General features: G+C 46.8%; 1 protein-coding gene across 1 annotated transcript in view; it reads right to left on the bottom strand.

Moving 5' to 3' along the window:
- LOC140499500 (uncharacterized) overlaps positions 1 to 23,129 on the bottom strand; it is a 54,366-nt gene extending 31,237 nt beyond the window's left edge. Inside the window, exons 1-3 of the mRNA XM_072600993.1 lie at positions 22,074 to 23,129; positions 12,089 to 12,208; positions 9,612 to 9,728 (exon numbers count right to left, since the gene is read on the bottom strand). The gene's annotated coding sequence lies outside the window, so the exon portion shown is untranslated. The remainder of the gene's footprint in view (positions 1 to 9,611; positions 9,729 to 12,088; positions 12,209 to 22,073) is intronic.
- Positions 23,130 to 23,205: the final 76 nt, after the last annotated feature.

The raw sequence follows: 23,205 nt of genomic DNA, 5'->3' as shown, positions 1-23,205 counted from the left end.
GGCTTCTACTTACCCATGGAACTGACAGTGGACCTGGGTGCCTGAGAATCACTTGTTGGGGCCCACAGGCCCTCAGATGCTCCCTGATCTAGAATGTGGGTGGCAGTTGCCACACTATCATCGATGCCTAAAGAAAAGGAAGAAGGAAGGACCTGGGACTCAGTCATGTAAGGAGCAGAGGAGGGTAACAAGACAGGGGCACACACCCTGCTCCTTCATTCCAGACCAGAGTGACAGGACATGGCCTTAGGCATCAGAGGCAGTGGTTTTCTATTACCTTCACTTGCCTCCTTTCTCAGAGCCACCTGATCTCCCTCCGTGACAGATCTAGATATGGGGAATACCCCTCACCACTCTTCAGGAGGGTTGATTCTACCTCATCTCACCCCCACAGCTCTCCATTTCTGGTTTGGGGAGTCAGCTGAGCAGGGCATTCAGAGAGGGAGCACCTACTTCCAAATGAAGCTGCCAACAATCTTAGAAGGGCCCCTGGTATGCTCTCAAAGCCCAGGACCAAGGGTTAATCAATAGACAGAAGAAAAAAAGTAGATGCTTAATAACATTCACCCAAGAAGTATTTAGTAAGATAGCAGGTACCATACAAGGCATTGTAGACACAAAGATGAAAATGCCAGTTCCTGCCCTCAACGAGGTTACATTGTGTCAGAATATAACAGGAGTGAAAAGCAACTATGGATAAAAGGTAACAGTCCAAGAAATGATCTAGAAATCATGGTGTGAAAAATACCTAAGCAAAGACACATCTCTGATCCCCACCAAAGTTGAGCTAAACGGTGTAGCAGATGAGTCTAGCACTCCAGTATCAGTTACTGAGAATTCAGAACATTCAGGAAAGGATATGGTACATGGGTTCTTATACTTGAGAGCTCAGGATGCCAAGTAGAGACAGGAGAGATACGGAGGATGTCCATGACTTTGTGCTGGGAGTCAGACTTGGACCCTCAGTCCCTGGGATAGCTGAATTCATGTAGTCAGCCATGAGGCTTTTCCCTGAAGAGGCTTCAGGGGTGGCTGGAGTGTGCATCCACAACCAATTAAGAACAGTGCTTAGCGTACTCACAACTTCAGCTGTTATATAGAACCATGGGACAATTGTACTTTCTTCAGTGCCAGCCACAGAGAAACTGTCAGGAGGGGCTTCAGCTACTATTGTTGGCTCCATGTGATAGGAAGATGTCTCTGCTCCAAGACTGGTCCCTGTAACATCTGCCCTGTGGGCCAAGGCACTACCTCAGGCACTTGCTAGGAGTGAACTTGGGCAAGTGACTTAACCCTGTTTGCCTCAGTTTTCTCATCTGTAAAATAAACTGGAGAAGAAAATGGCAAACTGCTCCAGTATCTTTGCCAAGAAAATCCCAAATGTGGTCACAAAGATTTAGATATCACTGGAAATCAACAGAACAACAAGGACTAATGAGATCCCCAGAAGGAAAGGCAGGAGTTGATGCTTACTTGTAAATACAGTGGAGGTGGCAGAAGCAGGACCTGCACCTGAATGGCAAGTGATGCCTATTGTGGTGTGGCTTCTGGACAGGGAGAGATGGATGGCCATTTAGGATCATATGAAGATGGGGTGCCTGTTGGAGTCGTATATTCTGTGCTCTTCTCTGACCCAGTGGTAGCAGCTATCATCAGTGGGCACGTCAAGGAAGGAACCATCCCTGGGGAAGATGTGCTTGTCCAGGATGAGTGTTGGGAGAACAGAGAAGAGAAGTCTGGGCTGGGGCTTGGAAACATATTAGCCTAGCTAGAGGTCTCTGCTTCTAGGTAATGTCTAGAGGCAGGGCTGGATGCCTCAGTGAAGGTGGTGGTCAGAAGGATGGGAACACTTTTGTCTGGTGCCGTTGGCTGGCCATTCAAAGAATGTCTTGCTAATCCAGGATTCCTGCTAATGGAAGTTGTGGTCTCTGTGATGGGAAGACTGAAGGGGAAGCTGATTCCTGATGCTGTGCTAGGGCCTATGTTCTGCCCTGGAGACCCTGGGGCCTCTGCCATATGAAGTGAGCCAGGGAAGATAGGCAGACTTGTGCTCACAAAGGCTGCTGAATGGAAGTCAGGTTCCTCTGTGGTCTCTGAGAAGGTGGAGACAGCAATGTTTGAAAAGGTGTCTTTCCCAGTGGTTATAACATCAGACATTTGACTCGCAGGAGCAGAAACAGTAAAGGAAGAAGATCATTTGTTGCATTCTGGGGCAGAGATGGTGGCAATCGATAGAGGGCTGCCACACAGTCCAGGGATCAGAATAGAAGTTGACATAGTCTTAGTAATTGCGAGAAGGGATGAGAGGAATTTTCTGCTTGTCACTGTTGGGAGGTTTGTAAGAGAGGAACATGGTGTCCCAGGAAGTGTTTGAATCAGATCCAGCAACAGCTTTTGGCACGATATCCAGTGTTGTGTCTTGATAAACAGGACTTGTCTCTGTTCATGGTGTGCTGAAAGGAGATGTAGCCTTAGTGAGGGAGGTGGTCAAAGTCATGGAATAGCATAGCATCTGTGATGCTATGCCACTACCTATGGTGAAAATAAATGTACTTGTCCCTGCACACTCAAAGATTCCACATCCTGAAGAAGTCAAGCCAGATATAGTGGCAGAAGGAGCTGAGCTGACAGGAGCTTCCACTCAGATATCCTTTAGCAGAGGGGCTAGAACTGTGTCTGAGTTTGTGGCTGGGCCAAGAATTGTGACATCTGTTGGGAGGCTCCCAGAGGGAGAAGAGGTCATATGGGGAGATAGGCTAATGGTCTCTGTTGCAGAGAGGCTCCTAACAGATGAAGGGCTCTCCAACAGTCTTGGGGTCACAGGGAATGCTGACTTGGCCTCTGCAATTATGGGCAGAAGAGTTGCAGATGAGGTTTCAGTCAATGTTAGATGATTAGTAAGTGAGGGACCTACTGTCCCAGAAGCTGTTGGATGAAGATTCTGTATCAGATATGGTTGGAAGGGTTGTGAGGGAGGAATCTGGGGTCCTAGGAACTGGAACTGGGCAAAATTGGCTTCTGTACATATTAGCAAGGGAATCTTTGGGGACGCAGGGCTTGTGTATATGGGTACTCTGTCCTTAGAGAAACCTGGAATCTCTCCCAGAGTGGTGCTGAACAGGTCAGTTAAGCTCCTTTCACTGCCTTCTGTGATTAGAATTGAAGTGATACCTTTCACTGTGGTTTCCACGGTTGAGACGGCAGGGTTCATGGCCTCAGACATGGGGCTTTTCCATGAGGAGGCTTCAGGGGCATCTGGAGTAACCACCCTAAAACTATTGTGACCAGTGCTTAACAAATTCAAGGATTCAGCTGGGGTAGAAAATCAAAGGACAACTGGACCTTCATCTATGCCACCCACAGGGACACTGTTAGAGGAGGCTTTAGCTACAGTTGTTGGCTCCAGGAAAGAAGAGGTCTTTGGTCCAAGACTGGTCACTGGAACACCTGAGATATGTAAGGTACTGTCCATGGAGAGTGAGGGCTAGAAACCAGAGTTACACCTGTGACCTGCCAAGTTGTGTTCTCTGTAAAAGACAAGGAGTCATGTGAATCCATGCTATTCTCAGAGCCCACAGAGATGCCTAATGAATTTGGGTCAGCTAGAAGGATGATGATGGATGCCACACCTGCTTTGTGTGCCCATAGTGGGGAGGAAATTTTCAGGAAGAGCCATGGAACTGGACCCCTCCTCAAGAAGTAGGATCTCCATGGAGGAGAGGAGGCAGCATCTGTCCTCTACTCCCAAGTCATGGGGCCCAGGGAAGCAGAAGGAGCTAGAACAGTGATGGAATAGCACATCCTATGTCCCATGCTAGAAGAGCAAGGAGAGGTTTTTTTTCCCTGTCCAGGAAGGCTCCAGTGTCCCTGTGGAACTGCTGTGTACTCCCAGAGTGATGGGAGTTCCTGAAGTCCCTATGGTCACAGGGATAGTGGTGGACATAGCCATGGGCCCTGTGTTTCCTCCCACGGATGGCATGACTGTGGCTTATCCTCCTTCCTCAGGGGGAGAAGGTCTTGCTCAGGCTAATGAAAGGTAGCCCAACTGAGCTGGGTTCAGTCCCTGCCTGGGTTTCTCACTTCCCTGGGATGGTGGAAACCACTGTGTTGGTTGTGTGGGAAATGAGGATGCCTGTGATTCTGATAGTGAAAACTGAGTCAGATGAAGTCAGAGCAAGTATGACGCTACTAGTTTGTCCTGGAGCAGAGTTGCCACTATGGAACGAGTCACCTAGAGGAGACTTTGCAGTCTTCATGGTGTCAGACTCCCCACCCTGTTGTCATGGTTTCACTAAAGGTGGCCGAGGGGGGAAAGGAAGAAATTGTCTTTTGTGGGCTGGAGTCTAAGGAAGTACTGGAACCTGGATCCAACTGGAGCTCAGCTGAAGTAGAACCAAGTGGGAGGGAGCAAGTGGCCATGGTTACGCCAGCAGAAGATTCAATGGAAGAGGGGCTACTTTCAGAAGACATGGGCATCAGAGGTGTCTCCACAGCTTTGCTGCCTAAAGCACAGCCCACGGCAAGTTTAGTGGACCAAGGAGAGACTGAGCCAGGAGCTGTGTCTAGCAGCACAGTCAATGCTGGTGTCCTGAAAGTGGAGTTTCCCATGGTGAATGCCACCACAGGTGGGGTGGTGAGCTCCGTGTCCTCTCTGCTTGCAGGGATGAGATCCCTGGTACCTACTGTCATTGGGCTCCTGCTGGACAGGTCTGTGTCTAAAAGAAGAAATTGGTTGGAACATGTGGAAGTATCCAGTAGCGTGCAAGGGAATCACCCTCACAGCCACACTCATCTCCTCTCTGCAAGGCTCCTTCCTCTTTGGGGATGACACTCCCCTCTCCACTGCTCCACTGCTCACTCTCCTCTCACAAACAACATGGTACCTCCTCTAGGACAAAAACCTTCACCATTCAAAGCTTCCTGCCATAGACTGTGAGCCTGAGTTCACCTCTGATGCTGAGACACACCACTATGAAGAGGGCTCAGACTGCGAATCTAGTCTTGACCAAACCCCTCTCAAAAGTGCTCTCAATCACTTCTCAGGGACACACACCACCTCCTCCAATCCTCTTCCACTGCCTCTTTCTGTGAAGCCTGGCAGCAATGAGAAAACCTTTTCTTCCCCACCATTTCCCAGTGTAAAAGGAGTCCCTGTTTTCAATTATGAAGCAATAGACAAGGAGGAAAAGAACTCTCATAATGAGACCAAGAAATAACCAAAGAATGAAAATGTTCCCAGAAATTGAAAGTGATGAACAAGAGATCAGGACCTAAGAAAAGTACCACAAATATCCAGGAGATGGAGCACTGCCCCTAGTGAGCAACTGAGCCCTGATGAAGAATCATTCCAGAGTGCATGCAGACGGGCAGCTGTTACTAACCTAAAGCAATGACAATGGTGGTGGGCACTGCGGGTTCACCGTTTGGAGGTCTGCTACCTTCCTGTGAGGTTAGGTGTGCAATGTGGGTGCTGGGACTGATGCTCTCACGGATGCCTGTAAAGACGGCAAGTTAGTCAATTCATCAGTCAACAAGCATTTCGTGTGCACTGACTCTAATCAAGGTAGAGACCTCTCAGATATGAGGCATCATGTAAAGACTTAAGTTCTCTTAAAGACTTATTCAGATTATCTGTCATTGTTCACGTCTTCCCTTCGAAACATTGTCTGAAGGGTCCCCTTCTCCACAGCCCAATTCTACATCCTGCCTAAATCAGGATGAGGCCATGCAATTTCTGCTGACAGGATGGGAATGGTCATTTCAGTCACCAGGGCCACAAAGCTGACTTCATTCACAGGAGGAGAGTGACCAACAGAAGCCAGAGTTCTTGAATGGATGAAAATGGAGGCCCTGAGCAAGAACTCTCAAAGCAAGGCATTCCTTCCTCTGAAATACACATGGTTGCTTCCCTCTGTTGTACAGAAATAATTTAACCTCCACATTCAAACTGAATCCTCCTAAGGGAAAGGAGTATACGTTCACTTGGCAAAAGGCCTGAGGTAGAAGGATCAGGGACTGAACCAAAGACTGTAGAAGTGCTGTCCCCTGGGAGTGCAGTCTCTGAATGGGAAGGAAAAGATGTCCATGTGATCTCCAGGTCCATTGAAGATGGGGTGAATGGCCTGGTTCCTCTATCATCTGTGTTCTGCTCTGATCCAGTGGTGGTGGGAAATCTCAACTGAGATCTAGATGATGGGACCATCACAGTGGGAAAGATGCTTGTCGAGCATGGGAATTGGATGAACACAGCAGAGGAGTCTGTGGTGGGTATTGACAGCCCAGGAATACCTGCCTCTGAGGAAGGGATAAACACAAGGCTGGCAGCCCCAGTAGAGATGGTGTCCAACAGGTTGGGAAAGCTGGTGTCTGGTGCCATCTGTTGGCTGCTCACAGAGATAGATGAAGTTGTCCATGCGCCAGCATGTATGGTGATGGAAAGTTGGGTCTCCATCATTGGAGGGCTGAGGGGGAGGCTACTCCGTTATACTGTGGCCAAGCCTGTGCCCTAGAGACTACTCTTCCCCTCTGGAGTCCCTGGGGCTCCTATCACAATAGCTGAGTCAATGAAGCCTGGCAGTCTGGTGCCCAGAGGGGCAACTGAACTGGAACCAGTTTCCACATAGGTCTTGTCTGGGAAGGAGGACATGTCAGTACCTACATTAGTGGCTGCTACAGCTATTGAGACATCTGTCATGAACTCTAGGGGTCTCACTGAAGTGGTGCTGGGAGAAGAAGCTCCATTGTTCTCTGCTGTGGACATGGGGGAGATGGATGAAGGGCTGAGCCACGTGACTGAGGAAAAAGGAAAAGAGGATCTGTCTTCTCCAAGTGTGCTAGGCCCTAATGGGGAAGTGGTATCAGTCATTGTTGGCAGGGCAGTGACTAGGGGACTTGATGTTCCAGTTGCAAACCTTAAACCTGAGGAAGGTTCTGTGACCATAGCAGGTGATACCTCCTGAGAAAAAGGAAGCATCCATGCGGGAGCTGTATCCTTTGAGGAGGCTGGGGTCTCCCCCAGGCTGGTACTGGGCTCTTGACTCAATCTCCTTTCAGTGCTCTCTCCTGTCACAATAGCTGGGATATTTATGGTTAATCCTTCCACTAGTGCAGTGGTCAATAGGAGAAGTGAGTTGGTTTTTGAGCCATTAGGTAACACCTCATGGGCTCTATTCCACACCCACGATGAGCTAATAGCTATAGAAGGTGAAACTGGTGCTCCAGTACCATTGTCTGAAGATGGTGACACTAGAGGCATAGATGTGGCCACTGAGGCATCTGGGCTAGTCCCTCCTCCAAAGGTGGACTCTCAGGATGTTGGGCAGAAGAAAGACAGGTGGGTAGGATATCTGGGATTTTGCTGCTAGGAGGCACATTTGGAACCTCAGTCCCTGGGACAGCTGAACTCATGCCATCCACCATGGGCTGGCTCCCTGAGGAGGCTTCAGGGGTGACTGGGGTTGGAGTCCAGAGCCAACTAAGGCCCATACTTAGCACACTCATGGCAGCTTCAGCAGGGATAGAAAACCATGGGCCACTTGGAGATTCATCAATGCAAGTCACAGGGACACTATTGGGGAGGATTCAGCTACAGTTATTTTCACCAGGTGGGAGGATGTCTCTGTTCCAACACTGGTTGTTTGAACATATAAGCTATGACCTGAGGTGGTGTCCACAAGTGAGTCAGTGCTGGGCCCTCTAGTTGTGTGTGTGATTTGGCCAACTGTGATTTCAGGAGAATGCAAGGAACCATATGAATCCATGTCACTCTCTGAGCTTTGAGGGCCACCTACTGAAGTTGGTTCAGCCATGAGCACAGATGTGGAGGCCACATTTGGACTTGACTTTGTGCCAGCAATGGGGAGGAAGCCTTCAATAGGAGCCAGGAGGCTGGTCTCATTGTCATGATACAGGGCACCGTTGTGACTAGAGGTGGAGATGGAACATCTGTGCTCTGCTCCCTAGTCATGGTAATAGGAGTCATGGTTCCCAAGGAGACAAAGAGGACTAAAAGAGTTTTGGAATAGGCCTGCTCCTGTCTCATACTGGAAGAGCCAGAGGAGGTCATTCCATCAGTTCAAGGAGTCTCCAGAATACCCTTGTTACTGGTAGGCTGTTCTGAAGTGATGTGGATAGTGTCTTTGGTTTCAGAGATACTGCTAGATACAGTCCTGATCTCTGTGGGTCCTCTCATGGATGGAAGAACTATACTTGGGCCTCCTCCTACAGAACATAAAGTCTTACCCATAGCAGTAAAAGGCAGCCCAGATGAGTTGGGTTCAGTTCCTTGTCTGGGCCTCAGGCATCCCTGGCATACTTGAAGCCACTATGATGGTATTGATGGAAATGGGGAGTATCTCTGTGACTTTGATATTGGAGACTGGGGCAGATGAAGACATAGCAAGTGTCAGGCTGCTTTTTTGCTTTGAAGCAGTGATTATGGTATGGAAGGTGTCACCTAGAACAGTCTCTGCATACCTAGTAATGTCAGGCTCCTCCCCTGTTTTGGTGGCTGCACTAGGGATGAACATGGGGGAAAAGAAAGAAATTATCCCTTTTGGGTTGGTGTCTAAGGGAGCACTGGAGACTGGTATGCCCGGGAACTGAAATGGAGTAGAAACTAGTGGGAGGGAGACAGTGGCCATAGTCATGCCAGCAGAAGATTCAGTGGAAGTAGGGGTTCCTGTCAGAGAAGAAATGGTCATCAGAGGTGTCTCCACAGCTTTGCTGCCTGAAGCACAGCCCACAGCAAGTTTAGTGGATCAAGCAGAGACTAAGCCAGGAGCTGTGTCTAGTGGCACAGTCAATGCTGGTGTCCTGAAAGTGGAGTTTCCCATGGTGGATCCACCATAAGTGGGCTGGTGAGCTCTGTGTCCTCTCTGTTTGCAAGGATGAGATGTCATTGGGCTTCTGCTGGACAGACCTGTGTCTAAAAGAGGGAATTGGTTGGCACATGTGGAAGTATCCAGTGAGGTATATGAGAATCACCCTCACAACCACATGCATCTCCTCTCTGCAAGGCTCCTTCCTCTTTGGGGATGACACTCCCCTCTCACACAGACCATGGCACCTCCTCCAGGACAAGAACCTTCACCACTCAAAGCTCCCTGCCACAGACTGTGAGTCTGAGCTCACCTCTGATGTTGACACACATCACTATGGAGAGGGCTCAGACTGGCAACCTAGTCTTGACCAAACCCCTCTCCAAAGTAATCTCAGTCACTTCTCAGCTGCTTAGACCACCCCCTCCAATTCACTTCCTCTGGCTCATCCTACAGAGCCTAGTGGATGCCATCTACTTAACAACACCATAACTTTGTAAAGCACACCATTAGACAAGCAATGGGCAAAACCACTACTATCTCTCCATCCTGCAAAGGAAAAGAGTTTATAATTTCAGTCATGAAGGAATTAAGATGGAGGGAAAGACTTCCCATAGAAAAACCAAGAAAGACAGAATGAAAATGTTCCCAGAAATTGAAAATGAGGCAGAAAGACAAGACCCAAGAAGAGCACTGCACATGTCCATGAGTTAGAGAACTCTGCCAAGTGGAAAACTGAGCCTTGATGAAGAATTGTCTCTACGTCAAGGCAGAGGAGTGACTGTTACTGACCTGAAGCACTAATAGTGGTGGTGGTGGACACTGGGGGCTCACTGGTTGGAGATCTCATACTTTCCTGTGAGGTTAGGTCTGCAATGTGGGGGCTGGGTCCAAGGCTCTCTCCAATTCCTGTAAAGGAAGGTAGTCAATCCATCAGTTAGCTCACTTACTGTAGGCCATGCAGGGAGACCCATCAGTTATGAGGCAGCATGAAAAGATTTCAGGTCTCTCAGAGGTTCCTGGAGATCATCTGTGTGCCCTGGGTCATGCCTTCCTTTCCAATCCCTAGTTGAGGGGTCCCACTCTTCACAGCACAATTCTGCATACTACCAAAAGCATCTGAACAGAATGAGGACATGCCATCTCTTCCCAGAGGATGGGAAGTGTCATTTCAGCAACAAGGACCACAAACTGCCCTCACACAAATACCAGAGAACAAGAGTGACCACTAGAAGTCACAGCTCTCAAGTACAGAAAAATAGAAGCCCTGAGAAGGAACTCTAAGGGCAATGCATGTTGTCCTCTGACATGCACATGGCTGCTTCCCACCATAAGGCAGAAATGAATCAACCTCCCCACTGAAAACTATATCATCCACAGGGGAAGAAGGTATTGGAAACAGGGCCGATGTGGAACCAAGGACTGCACCAAAGACTGTACCCAATGGAGAAGTGATATCCCCTGGGAGAGGGGTCTCTGAGTGGGAAGGTCATATGTCCACGGGGTCTCCATGTCCATTGAAGATGAGGTGAATGTCCTAGTTGTTCTATCATCTGCATTCTCTGACACAGTGGTGGTGGGAAATATCAATAGGGCCCCAGAGGATGTGAAATTCCAGGGGAGAAGGTGTGTGCCCAATCTGGGGCCTGGATGAGCACAACAGATAAGTCTGGAATGGGTCTTGACAGTCCTGGAGTACCTGCCTCTGAGGAATGGGCAGACTCAAGGCTGGCAGCTGGTGTCCAGCAGGTTGGTATAAGGTCAAGCAAAGTAGAATCTTGTGCTGTTTTTGTTTCACTAAAAGTGCCTCTGAATGATGTGATTAAGGAGGATCTTTCCCATCCATGCCAGACCTGGGAAAATTTGTAGGAAAGTCCACTGCTTTTGTTAATGAGGCACCAGTTCTCAAGGGAAGTGACGTTCTCTGGCTCTAAAGAGTGTATAAAGACTCCGAGTTGCAGTTTTATTTTGGAGCTTACTGACTGGAAGTGTTTGTTTGGCTAGACAAGGACTCTGGGAAGCCACCAAGGAGCTCCCCAGCTTTGAAAACCTAGATGTCAGTGCTTCCCTCTCTGGTAACTATGGTCAGACAGTTGGACCTGTCTGTTGATTTGTGATATATGTATTGATTATGGTCAGGCAGAGGAAGCCATGTCCACTGATCTTTGATTTCTCTGTATTTTCTTTGAAGTTCAGGGTGCTGACTCCCCTGAACTAGGTGAACTATATATGTGTTTCATTAAAGTAAATGTTAACCCCTCAAAAGCTGCCTTTCCTTTTATGAATGCAGATCTAAGAACCTGATAGCAGATCCCCCTGTGTATGCTGGGGTGCTTACTGATACACGTGAGAAGGCTGGTATCTAGTGCCATTGGTTGGCTATGCACAGAGGTAGATGAAATTGTCCATGAGCCAGCATGAATGGTGATAAAAACCCATCACATGCCCCTGTTGCAGTAGCTGAGCCAATAAAGCCTGGCAGTCTGGTAACCAGAAGGGCAGCTGAACTGGAAGGTGAAACTGGTTGTCCAGTACCAGTGTCTGAAGACTTTGACGCTACAGGAAAAGATGTGACCATTGAAGCATCTGGGAGAGACCCTCCTCCTGCAGCTGGGCCCTCAGGATGTTAGGCAAAAGGAAGAGAGGTGGGTAGGATATCTGGGATTTTGCTGCTAGGAGGCACATTTGGACCCGTAGTTCCTGAGATAGCTGAATTCATACCATCCACCATGAGCTGGCTGAGGAGACTTCAGGGGTGGCTGGGGTGAGAGTCGAGAGCCAACTAAGCCCTGCACGTAGCACAATCATGGCTGCTTCATCTAGGGTAGAATATCATAGGACAGTTGGCGATTCATCACTGCCAGCCACAGGGACATTATTAGGGGAGGCTTCAGCTACAGTAACTGTAGGTGAGAAGATGTCTGTGTTCCCAGACTGGTTGTTGGAACACCTGAGCTATGACCTGAGGTGGTATCCACAAGGGAGTCAGTGTTGGGCCCTCCAGCTGTATATGTGAAGTCCAATCCCCTCATTTTACAGATTGGGAAACTGAGGCACAAAAATGTTAAAAGACTGGCTCTGGGTCACAGGAATATTAAGAAGCTGAGCAGCGATCACACACAGAAGTCCTCTGACCATATCCAGTGCTCCTGCCATCCTTCCATGTGCCATGCCAATAAAACATATGTTTTTCTCTCAGACCCCATCCCTTGCTTATGGTTCCTATCCCCCACATTCTGACTTCTCTGCTATTCTCACCCCATCTTTACCTCAATGGGGGCTGGAATTTCAGCCTTATGAAGCCTCTGTTCCTTCTGGCAGCAGCGATGCTGCTTCTGAATTACATCACGGGCCACACGATGCTTCAACAACTGCAGGAAATCCTAGATCTAGGAAGAAATGGTGGGGGAGATGGGGAGTGAAGGAATTAGAAAGGATGCTAATATCCTGAGTTTGTACAAAACTTCACTCAGGGGAGGGCTGAGGGCTGTCCCATTCCCCATGTCCCCCAAGAACATTTCCCCAAACACCCAATAAGTCACAATCCAGGTCATCGAGCACCATTAATCACATAATAATCATAATTGCCAGAATTTATATAGAGCTTTCTGTTTGACAAAGCACTTTATGTATGTTAGCTCATTTAACTATGTGCCAAACACTGTGCTAAGCACTGGGGATACAAAGGTAGCCAAAAACTACTCCGGCCCAAAAGGAGCTCACAATGTAATCTAAATCAAATGCTGTCTTCTACAGGAAGCCTTCTTTGGCTTCTCCTGGTAGGTTAAGTCCTGGCCCTGAAACCTTTGTTTCACCTTTTACTACACTTGCCACATCATAGTATGTGTAATTTGTTTTAGTCTTAACAACCATGAGACTCTGATTTCCAGGATATGTGTTCTGTATTAAGAAGACTTATTAATACTCATATGGAGAAATCCATCTATTTTCAAGAACTCATTTGATGAAGTGCTTCACCAAAAAGACACTTTCATAAGTGTCTTATGGAAGAGATGGAGAGATGTGGGCTAGATCAGTGATGTAAAATTCAAAGACAAGGATCCCTGCTGGCTGCACACCGACTTAGAAAACCACATATTAACATTATCTATGTTCTGTTTTATTTTCTTTATTTTGTTAAATATTTCCCAACTGTTTGACACTTCTGGGCTGGATGATGGTACAATCACATTGATGGAGAACTAGAGAATGGCTGGATGTAAAGGGTAAACATGAATGACTTGGTATCATGTTGGAAGGAAGTTTGCAGTGGAATGCATCAGGATCAATACTGGGCCATGTGCTGGTTAATGTTTTTATCAATACCTTGCCTAAAGGCATAACTGCCATGCTTATCAGCTTTGTAGACACTACAGGTCTGGAGGTGACGGCCAATACATACACTGGACATGAGAATACTGGGGCCAAAATTCAGTGGGGATGAGACAGCATGGCATGGGGTATGGCATGCTGGCTTCAAGTCTTGGCTCTTCCATTTAGCCTGTGCCACCTTGGAGAAGTCATTGCCTTCTCCAGCCTTATATTCCTTATCTAGAAAATGAAAGAAGGGGTCATATCCAACTGAGTGGTCCTCTCCAACTCAAAATCTATGAAATAATGAAATAAAAATTCTTAGAGGTGGGTTTGAAAAAATCAGCTTCACAAGATGGGGCAGGCATCAGGACTGTCTCTGCTCTAATAACAATGTGAGTTCCGTGAGATGTTTTATTTATATCCCCAACACTTAGCAGAGCTTGGCTCATAGCAGAATTAGTAAGTGCTTTTCCACTAGGTAGGAAATGTTGTTCCATTGCAAGGCTTGGTAAGATAGTAGTTTGTCTGAAAAGTGTCTGGGGTTTGGGTGATGGACAGAGTCAACAGAAAAGGCAGCCAGAATAAAGCTAGAACTGCATTAAGAGAGGCACTGCTTCCAAGAATGAAGAGTGATGGTCCCACTGGACTGTACCCTGGTCAGACCACTTCTGGAGTATTGTCCTGAGTCTGGCCACATTTGGGGAAGGACAGCAATGAGCTAAAGAGCATCTCAAGACAAGTAACCAGTATGGAAAAAGGCCTTGATGCCAGGAAGGAATTAGGGATGTTCACCATGAAGAAGAGAGGGCTTAGTGGGAACATGAGAGACCTTCAGGTACTTGGGAAACAGCTGTCCTGTGGAAGCAGAGCTGGACTCGTTCTCCTTGGGTCAGAGAGCAGAAAAAGGGGCAATGGCTCAAGGATGCATGGAGGCAAATGGAGGTTCTAGATTAGGAAAGACTTGGCAGGAGTGGGAGCTCTCTCCAAGGGCAGCCTTGGGAGGTCAGGGGGTCTCTTTCCCATGAGGATTTTGAAGTTGGACCTCCAGTTGCTGGCTACACTGAAGGCCTTCTTCAGACTGGATGTGGATTATGTGACTACTGAGGGCCCTCTCTTCCAGAAGAATGTAAGGCCCTCCTAAGGGTAGACCCTCTTTTCATTTTTGGATCTCCAGCCTCAACTAAGTGTCTAGCACACAGTAGGTATTTAATAAATGCTTTGTGAATTGAATTTCAATTCCAAAAGGCTGTGACTCTTAGATGCAAATATATTAATTTCTACAGTGCCTTGAACTCAAAAGGTACTTCATAACTGTGTTGAATTACTTGGACTAAATACAGAAAATCCCAATTTTCTTTTCTTCTTCCCACCATCCACCTTATCTTGTCTAAGGAAGGGGAGGAGATCACCTCTCCTTCCTGAGAGGAGGGATCTTCTCCTTTATGCTGGACTCATTTTTCTCCCAAAGCTCGATGCCTCTGGCTTTAATATAGTAGCCTGTCCTTGGTTCTCTCTCACTACCTCTTTGGGCACCCCTAAGACTCTTCTACCCAGCATATAGTAGGTACTGAATGATAACCCAATTCATGCTTTACAAACACCTGTTGTCTTTGTCTCACAGATCTTTACCCTTGCCCAACAGTTTGAGTAAGACATAAACTTGTCCCCAGCTCTGCTCTTTGTAACCTGAGGACCCAAATCACTAGAAAGTTATACCTGGGAGGGCTTACAGAGACCATGAAGGAAACTAGGAGCATGGAAGTCACTTGCCCAAGGTCACAGAGCTAGTTGCTCTCTGAAACAGAATTTAAATTCAGGTCTTCCTGATTTCACGTCCAGCACTCCATCCCCTGTGCCCACTCCCTCATCTAATACTACCCAAGCCCTGGCCACACCCCTTACCTAAGACTCCAGGCTCTGGCTCAGTCCCCTCACCTCATTCTCTTGCTGGCCCCAGAAGCCATGCTCCTTCTCCTAAGCTTCTCTGGGTGCCCCTCTCCTGTTCAGTTAAGATCCCCTCAGATTCTCTTCCTCCCCATGTAAACTTGACTCTTGGCCACCTAAATTCTTCCACCTTCTCCACTGCAACTTAGCTCTTGCCAAGAAAGTCCTCTGTTTCCCTCCAACCTCACCTCTCATCCCTGACCCACTTGACCCTTGAACTTTGCCCTTTTCTCTTCAGCCCTGCTCCTGTTCTACCCCCATGAACTCCAATTCTCTGACTCCTCCATTGTCTCCCCAGCACTATTCACTCTCTCCTCTTTTTTCCATCCTGACCCCTTGTTAAACTAATTCAATTCTAGATGTCCAGTAGACATATGAAATTCAACATGTCCAAAATTCAACTCATTGTCTTTCCCCATAAACCATTTCCCATTCCTACTTTCCATAGTACTGTAAAGGGTAAGACCAACATCTAATCTAGTCATCCTTGACTCCTCACAATTGTTCACTCCTCATAGTCAATCGGTTGCCCAAATCTGACAACCTCACCTTTGCAACATCTCTCCCACAGGTACTAATTTCTCCTTGGTAAAGAGCTAAATCACCTCACACCTAGATTATTACACAATAGCCTACAGGTGGATCTGCAGTCTCTCAAGTCTGCACAAGTGTCTCTCCACTCCCATCTCTCTTACATTCAAGGATTAAAGTGATTTTCCTAAAACAAAGGTCTAACCTTGTCATACACACTCCCTCCCCCTTAATCAACACCAATGGCTCCCTTTCACCACCAGGATTAAATACAAAATGCTCTATCTGACATTCAAAGCCCTTTATAACGTAGTGCCCTCCTATCTTGCTGCTGTTCTCACACCTTATTTTTCAACTCGTACTCCTCCTGGCTGTTCCACCATTCAGACCCTCCACTTCCCAATTCCAGGCATTCTCTCTGACTGCCCCACATCCCTGAAAAGTCTGTCCCTCCTCCACTCCACCTTACTGACCTCCCTGGCTTCCTTTTAAGTCCCAACCCAAATCTCATCTTTTCCAGGAAGCCTTTCCCAATCTCTTATTTCTAGTGCCTTCCCTCTGTAACTATGTCCTACTTAGGGGGCAGCTAGGTGGTGCAGTGGATAGAGTACCAGTGCAGGAGTCAGGAGGATCTGAGTTCAAATCTCACCTCAGACACTTGACACTCACTAACTGTGTGACCTTGGGCAAGTCACTTAACCCCAATTGCCTCATCCTGGGTCATCTCCAGTCATCCTGATGAATATCTGGTGACTAGATTCAGATGGGTCTGGAGGAGAAGTGAGGCTAGTGACCTACACAGCCCTCCCTCACTCAAAACAAAGTCAAGTACAAGTCATGTCATTATTTCTCTGTTGGCATGGTCTTCTTCGGCAACGAAGGACAAACACACATGTCCTACTTATGTTTTATGGTTGGTTGGTTGATTGTTGTCCTGTGGTCTCAAAGAGGACCAAAATGACATCACTATGATAAAGTCAAGTTTCAGTGTGTCCAATTGTGGCTCATCAGACCAGTATGAGCTCAGAATGTTCTGCCACAGATAGTTCATGTAAATATTTGGGGTGGATACTGTCAATTTGCAAATCCTATGTTTTTTTTGAGCTATTTCAATTCTGCCTTGCTCATAGAGCATAGCACCTTCTCTGATGTGGGCACAGCATGCTGAGCAGTCTTATGCCAGTGTCTCCCATGTCACACAATCAATTCCAAAGTTCTTGAGAGACAGCTTGAGAGTATTCTTGTATTGCCTCTTCTGACTACCATGTTATCGTCTACCCCATGCCAGTTCTCCATAAAATAATCTTTCTGGCAAGCATATGTTGAGGGCCAGGGTGGAGTGTGGTTGACAAGATCAGGATAGACCTTCGGGGAAACTGTTCTTTGAGACTGTGCTCATTATCATCCAGAATGGCTCTCCATGCCCCCTGGATGTTGCTGTCACCGTGAGACAAACAACAGAATTACAGAAAACAACGGATATGTAAAATAAATGCCTTCTAGACTCACAGTCTTTAAGATAAGACTGATTAAATCACTAGGGCAGGACACAAGCAAAATGTCAGGTAGGCTCGCAGTTTCCGACTATAAATACCCTGACCCTTAGATCAATAAACAGAGTTGGTCTATCTTCTTCTGCCTCCCGTGTCTTTCTTCTTCACCACATCACCGAGCCGTGTAGGGACACAGGCCGTCCTGCTACAAGCATACGTTTTGCACATACGTTTTGCATTCAAACAACATGGCCAGCCCATTGGAGTTGCACTCTCTGAAGCACAATTTGAATTGTTGGCAGTTCAGCTGAAGCAATGTCTTCAGTGTCTTTTACTTTATCCTGCCAGATGAGAATTTTCCTAAGACAGTTCAAATGGAAATGATTTAGTTTCCTGGCATTGTACTGGTAGACTGTCCATGTTTCACAGGCATACAACAATGAGGTCAGCACAACAGCTCTGTAGACATTTAGTTTGGTAGTCTAATACCTATTCTCCTCTAAACTTTTCTTCAGAGCCTCCCAAACACTGAGCTAGCTCTGGCAATGCATGCATCGATCTCAATGTCAATGTGTACATCCCTGGAAAGTACATTACTAAGGTAAGTGAACTTATCCACAGCATTCAAAACTTCTCCATTTGTTGTAACTGAGGGTTCCAGGTACAGATGGTGTGGTGGTGGCTGATGGGGCACCTGTATTTTCTTGGTGTTAATTATTAGGTCAAAATTAGCACGGGCAGCAGAGGACTGATCCATACTTTGTTGCATCTCAGCTTCAGAGGCTGCATTGAGTGCACAATCATCTGCAAACAGAAAATTATTCACCAACAATCAATCCACTTTGGTCTTGGCTTGCAGCCTTTTCAAATTTAAGAACTTACCATCAGTATGATAGTTGACCTTGATGCCATGTTCATCCTCACTGAAATAATCTGACAACATGACTGAAAACATCATGCTAAAAAGAATGGAAGCAAGCACAGACAGTCCTGTTTCACTCCAATGGTGACTGAGAAGGCATGAGAGCATTGTCCACTATCCAGAACCTGGGTAAGCATGCCATCATGAAACTGAAGTACAATACTGATAAACTTCTCTGGGCAACCAACTTTTGACATAATTTGCCATAAGCCCTCACTACTAAAGGTATCAAAGGCCTTGGTCAGATCTACAAATATTGTCTACAGACCTCTATTCTTCTCCTGGCATTTCTCCTTGGAGTTGTCACACAGCAAACAGCACATACGATGGAGCAGAAAAAGAGTGAGCAGCTTTCAGAGATTTGGTGTACAGAAAATTTGCTTATCTGGGTCACAACATTCACAAACACCAACACTGATGTGCTAAAAATGATGGGGAAATTCAAAAGCTGCTAAATGAAAATCGATAACTCTACAGGATTTACCAGCAGGATAGTGCATCCATCTCTAAGAAGGCAGCATTTAATTCCATCAGAAGTAAAGTACAAGGGGCGGAGCCAAGATGGCAGAGTAGAAAGATGCACATACACATAGCTCCAAACCCACAACCCATAGAACATCTACAAGAAAGTAACTCATGGTGAATTCTGCACCCAGAGGCCACAGAACATTGGAGCGAGGGAGATTTCTGTTCCAGAGAGACCTGCAAACCTCTCGAAAAAGGTCCTTCGCGCCACGGACTGGGCGCCGGGACTGGGAGCTGAGTACAGCCCTGCCGCGCCCACGGCACCAAGAGGAAAAGATCCAAGCGGGCTTCAGGGACAGAATCTCCAGCAGCCACGCGGGTCCCTCCAACCGCAGGTGACAGGGGTCGGTGAGAGGGTCTCTTTGGTGGGTCGAGAGAGGAGTGGGGTGCCCCCATAACTCAGGCCCCCTCGGGAGGCAACAGCGGAGACGGGAGCACACCGGGGCTCGGGGCTCCCCAAGCAGGCAGGAGCCTGGATCCATTGTTGAAGATCTCTGCATAAACCCCCTGAGGGAACTGAGCCCATGAGGCAGCCCTGCCCCGACCTGAGCACCTGAACTTAATCACACACTGAATAGCAGCCCTGCCCCCGCCAAAAGCCCTGAGGCTAGCAAGCAGCATTTGAATCTCAAACCCCAAGTGCTGGCTGGGAGGATCCAGAGGCGAGGTGGGTGTGAAGAGAATATTCAGAAGTCAAATCACTGGCTGGGAAAATGCCCAGAAAAGGGAAAAGAAATAAGACTATAGAAGGTTACTTTCTTGGTGAACAGGTATCTCCTCCCTTCCCTTCTGATGAGGAAGAACAATGCTTACCATCAGGCAAAGACACAGAAGTCAAGGCCTCTATATCCCAGCCCACTCAACGGGCTCAGGCCATAGAAGGGCTCACAGAAAATCAAGTTAGAGAGGTGGAAGAAAAGCTGGGAAGAGAAATGAGAGACATGCAGTCAAAACATGAACAGCAGATCAGCTCCCTGCTAAAGGAGACCCAAAAAAATGCTGAAGAAAATAACACCTTGAAAAATAGGCTAACTCAATTGGCAAAAGAGGTTCAAGAAGCCAATGAGGAGAAGAATGCTTTCAAAAGCAGAATTAGCCAGATGGAAGAGAAGATTCAAAAGCTCACTGAAGAAAATAAATCTTTCAAAATTAGAATGGAACAGATGGAGGCTAATGACTTTAGGAGAAACCAAGAAATCACAAAACAAAACCAAAAGAATGAAAAAATGGAAGATAATGTGAAATATCTCATCGGAAAAACAACTGACCTGGAAAATAGATCCAGGAGAGACAATTTAAAAATTATGGGACTACCTGAAAGCCAGGATCAAAAAAAGAGCCTAGACATCATCTTTCATGAAATTATCAAGGAAAACAGCCCTGAGATTCTAGAACCAGAGGGCCAAATAAATATTCAAGGAATCCACAGAACACCGCCTGAAAGAGATCCAAAAAGAGAAACTCCTAGGAACATTGTGGCCAAATTCCAGAGTTCCCAGATCAAGGAGAAAATATTGCAAGCAGCTAGAAAGAAACAATTCAAGTACTGTGGAAATACACAAGATCTAGCAGGTTCCACATTAAGGGATCGAAGGGCGTGGAATAGGATATTCCAGAAGTCAAAGGAACTAGGACTAAAACCAAGAATCACCTACCCAGCAAAACTGAATATAATACTTCAGGGGAAAAATTGGTCTTTCAATGAAATAGAGGACTTTCAAGCATTCTTGATGAAAAAACCAGAGCTGAAAAGAAAATTTGACTTTCAAACACAAGAATGAAGAGAAGCATGAAAAAGTAAATAGCAAAGAGAAGTCATAAGGGACTTTACAAAAGTTGAACTGTTTACATTCCTACATGGAAAGACAATATTTGTAACTCTTGAAACTATTCAGCATCTGGGTACAGGGTGGGATAACACATACACACACACACACATAGAGACAGAGTGAACAGAGTGAACTGAAGAGGAGGGGATCATATCCTAAAAAAAAATGAAATCAAGCAGTGAGAGAGAAATATATTGGGAGGAGAAAGGGAGAATTGGAATGGGGCAAATTATCTCTCATAAAAGAGGCAAGCAAAAGACTTTTTAGTGAAGGGAAAAAGAGGGGAGGTGAGAGAAAAGCATGAAGTTTACTCCCATCACATTCCACTAAAGGAAGGAATAAAATGCACAGTCATTTTGGTATGAAAACCTATCTTACAATACAGGAAAGTGGGGGAGAAGGGGATAAGCAGGGTGGGGGGGATGATGGAAGGGAGGGCATGGGGAGGAGGGAGCAATTTGAGGTCAACACTCATGGGGAGGGTCAGGATCAAAAGAGAGAACAGAAGTAATGGGGGACAGGATAGGATGGAGGGAAATATAATTAGTTCTTACACAACACTACTTGCCAGGCCTAGAGGCCTGAGGGCTACCCGAGTCTTACCTTACCTATCGCAGGTCTTCGGCTGGCCAAACTGGATAAACGTATGAGAGAAGAGACTTTCCAGAGTCGAACAAGGGTTAGGCTTTATTCAGGGTCTTGGTTACATGTGCAGGGGGAACTCTTCCTGGGGAGCGAGGAATCTCCCAAGGAGGCAAAGATCTTACATAGAGAATGGAAATGGAAGTGGAAATGGGGAGAGAGGGGAGAATGGGAGAATGGAAAAGGGGGAGAAAGAAGAGAGGAAAGAGGGAAGGAAGAGGGGCCTTCTGTCCTCTAAGGACCCCTCAGCGCTAAGAGCTCCTTCAGGCTTTCCTGACCCTACTTAAGCTCTCCGGCCGCGTAGTATGCACCTGAATACCGTGCCTGTTAGATAACAATAGGTGTGCTCAGATCCGGGCCAATCTCGAGGGCGGGGATGCTCTCTCCCAGCACTTTTCCCAAGGGAAGAGGCGGAAATGCACGAGATAGCCTGGGTCTCACACCTCAATTCCCTGCTGTTCCCTGGGGGGCCTCATGAGAACTCTAAGGTTTAGAAGTCCTCACCTTTACCCGCCTGAGACTGTCCACATGGAACTGAGCTTACACCCCCAACAACTACTATTATGGAAGTCATTTGCAAAACTACACAGATCTGGCCTATATTGAATTGCTTGCCTTCCAAAGGGAAGGGGTGGGGAGGGAGGGAGGGCAGATTGGCAGACAGGGGCAATTAGAACACTCGGTGTTTTGGGGTGGGTGAGGGGACAAAAGGGGAGAAAATGTGGAACCCAAAATTTTGTGAAAATTAATGTTAAAAGTTAAATAAATTAAAAAAAAAAAGAAGTAAAGTACAAGCAAAGTTTAGAGAGATGCAAGATTCCTGGTTCAGTAAGAAGGCAAATGAAATTCAGTTTTATGCTGAGAGTAAGAATCCAAAGTGCTTTTATGATTCCCTGAAAGCAATTTATGCACCAAAAACCTATGGTACATCACAACTACTCAGTGCTGATGGAGCCACGCTGGTAAGGCACGATCCTAGAGAGATAGGCTGAACACTTTCATAGTGTTCTCAACAGATCATCATCAATCAATACTGAGACCACTGACCATTTACCTTAGGTTGAAGTCAGTCTCTTCTTAGCTGAACTTCCAACTGAAGAAGAGGTTTTTGAGTGCCATTAGGCTCCTTTCATATGGCAAAGGACCTGGTGCTGAAAATATTCCAGCTGAGATTTCAAGGTAGAGGGACCATTGCTCATACAAAAGCTGACTTAAATTTTCCAGGATGTATGACAAGAGGAGGTTATCCCCCAGGAGTTCAAGGATGCCTCTGTTGTCCATCTCTATAAAGAAAATAGATTGTCCTGCAACAATGTTGGGGGGGGGGGGTCTCTCTTAGTCACTGCTGGAAAGATTCTTGCTGATTCCCTCATCTGGAATATGGTCATCTACTACCTGAGAGCCAGTGTAACTTCAGAAAGGGGTCCAGGAACAGTCCATATATTCTTACCCTCTACAGAACTTGTTAGTACATGCTCATCTGCCTGTGGTCATCATTACACCGTCAGCTCCTGGAAGCCAGGGGCTCTCTTGTGCCTCGGTATCCCCAAAGCTTAGCACAGGGACGAGCACGTGGCAGGAGCTTAACAAACGTTCACTGACTGAGACTCGGGGGCAGGCCCTGGGGAGAGTGGTGGGGAGGCCAAGCAGACAGCAGGCTCCTGCGGAGGACGAGGCCCTGCCCCCGCCTTACAGAGCCCTGACTGGGGGGAGAAGCGGAGGGCGGCGCTTCAAAGCCTTTGGGAGGCTTCTGTCCGTCGCCATGGGTCACTACAGAGTGGGATAGACTTAGTGAAGACTTCTCAGATTGTAATTCTTCTCCCAGGGGTGAGGTAAGGCCTAAAGGCTCAAGGTTATAATATTTTTAGAATAGAATAGTTCCATATAAGGATATAAAACTGTGTAGTGTATTAAGGTCTCAATGATTGGATAAAACTTACATAATTCCTCGATGTCTTCGTTTCAAAGGGGATTGGTTAGATTTCGTGTCCAGAATGTAAGACCATATTCTCAGCTAATGAGGATAATGGTCAGTGGGGGGGGCAGGGACTTGCATTAGGGTCTATATAAATCACTGCCCTTTTCTTTGTCTTCTGCTTTCCTACTCCTACAGGTGAGCCCCGCTTCTCGAGAATCGAATAAATCTCTTTTCTGTCATCACTTTGAGAGGCCTCTGAGTAATTGAT

The sequence above is a fragment of the Notamacropus eugenii genome, chromosome 4 (assembly GCF_028372415.1).
Source record: "Notamacropus eugenii isolate mMacEug1 chromosome 4, mMacEug1.pri_v2, whole genome shotgun sequence".
Lineage (NCBI taxonomy): Eukaryota > Metazoa > Chordata > Mammalia > Diprotodontia > Macropodidae > Notamacropus > Notamacropus eugenii.
The sequence above is the reverse complement of the archived record's forward strand: the minus strand, read 5'-3'. Positions and strand labels throughout refer to the sequence as shown.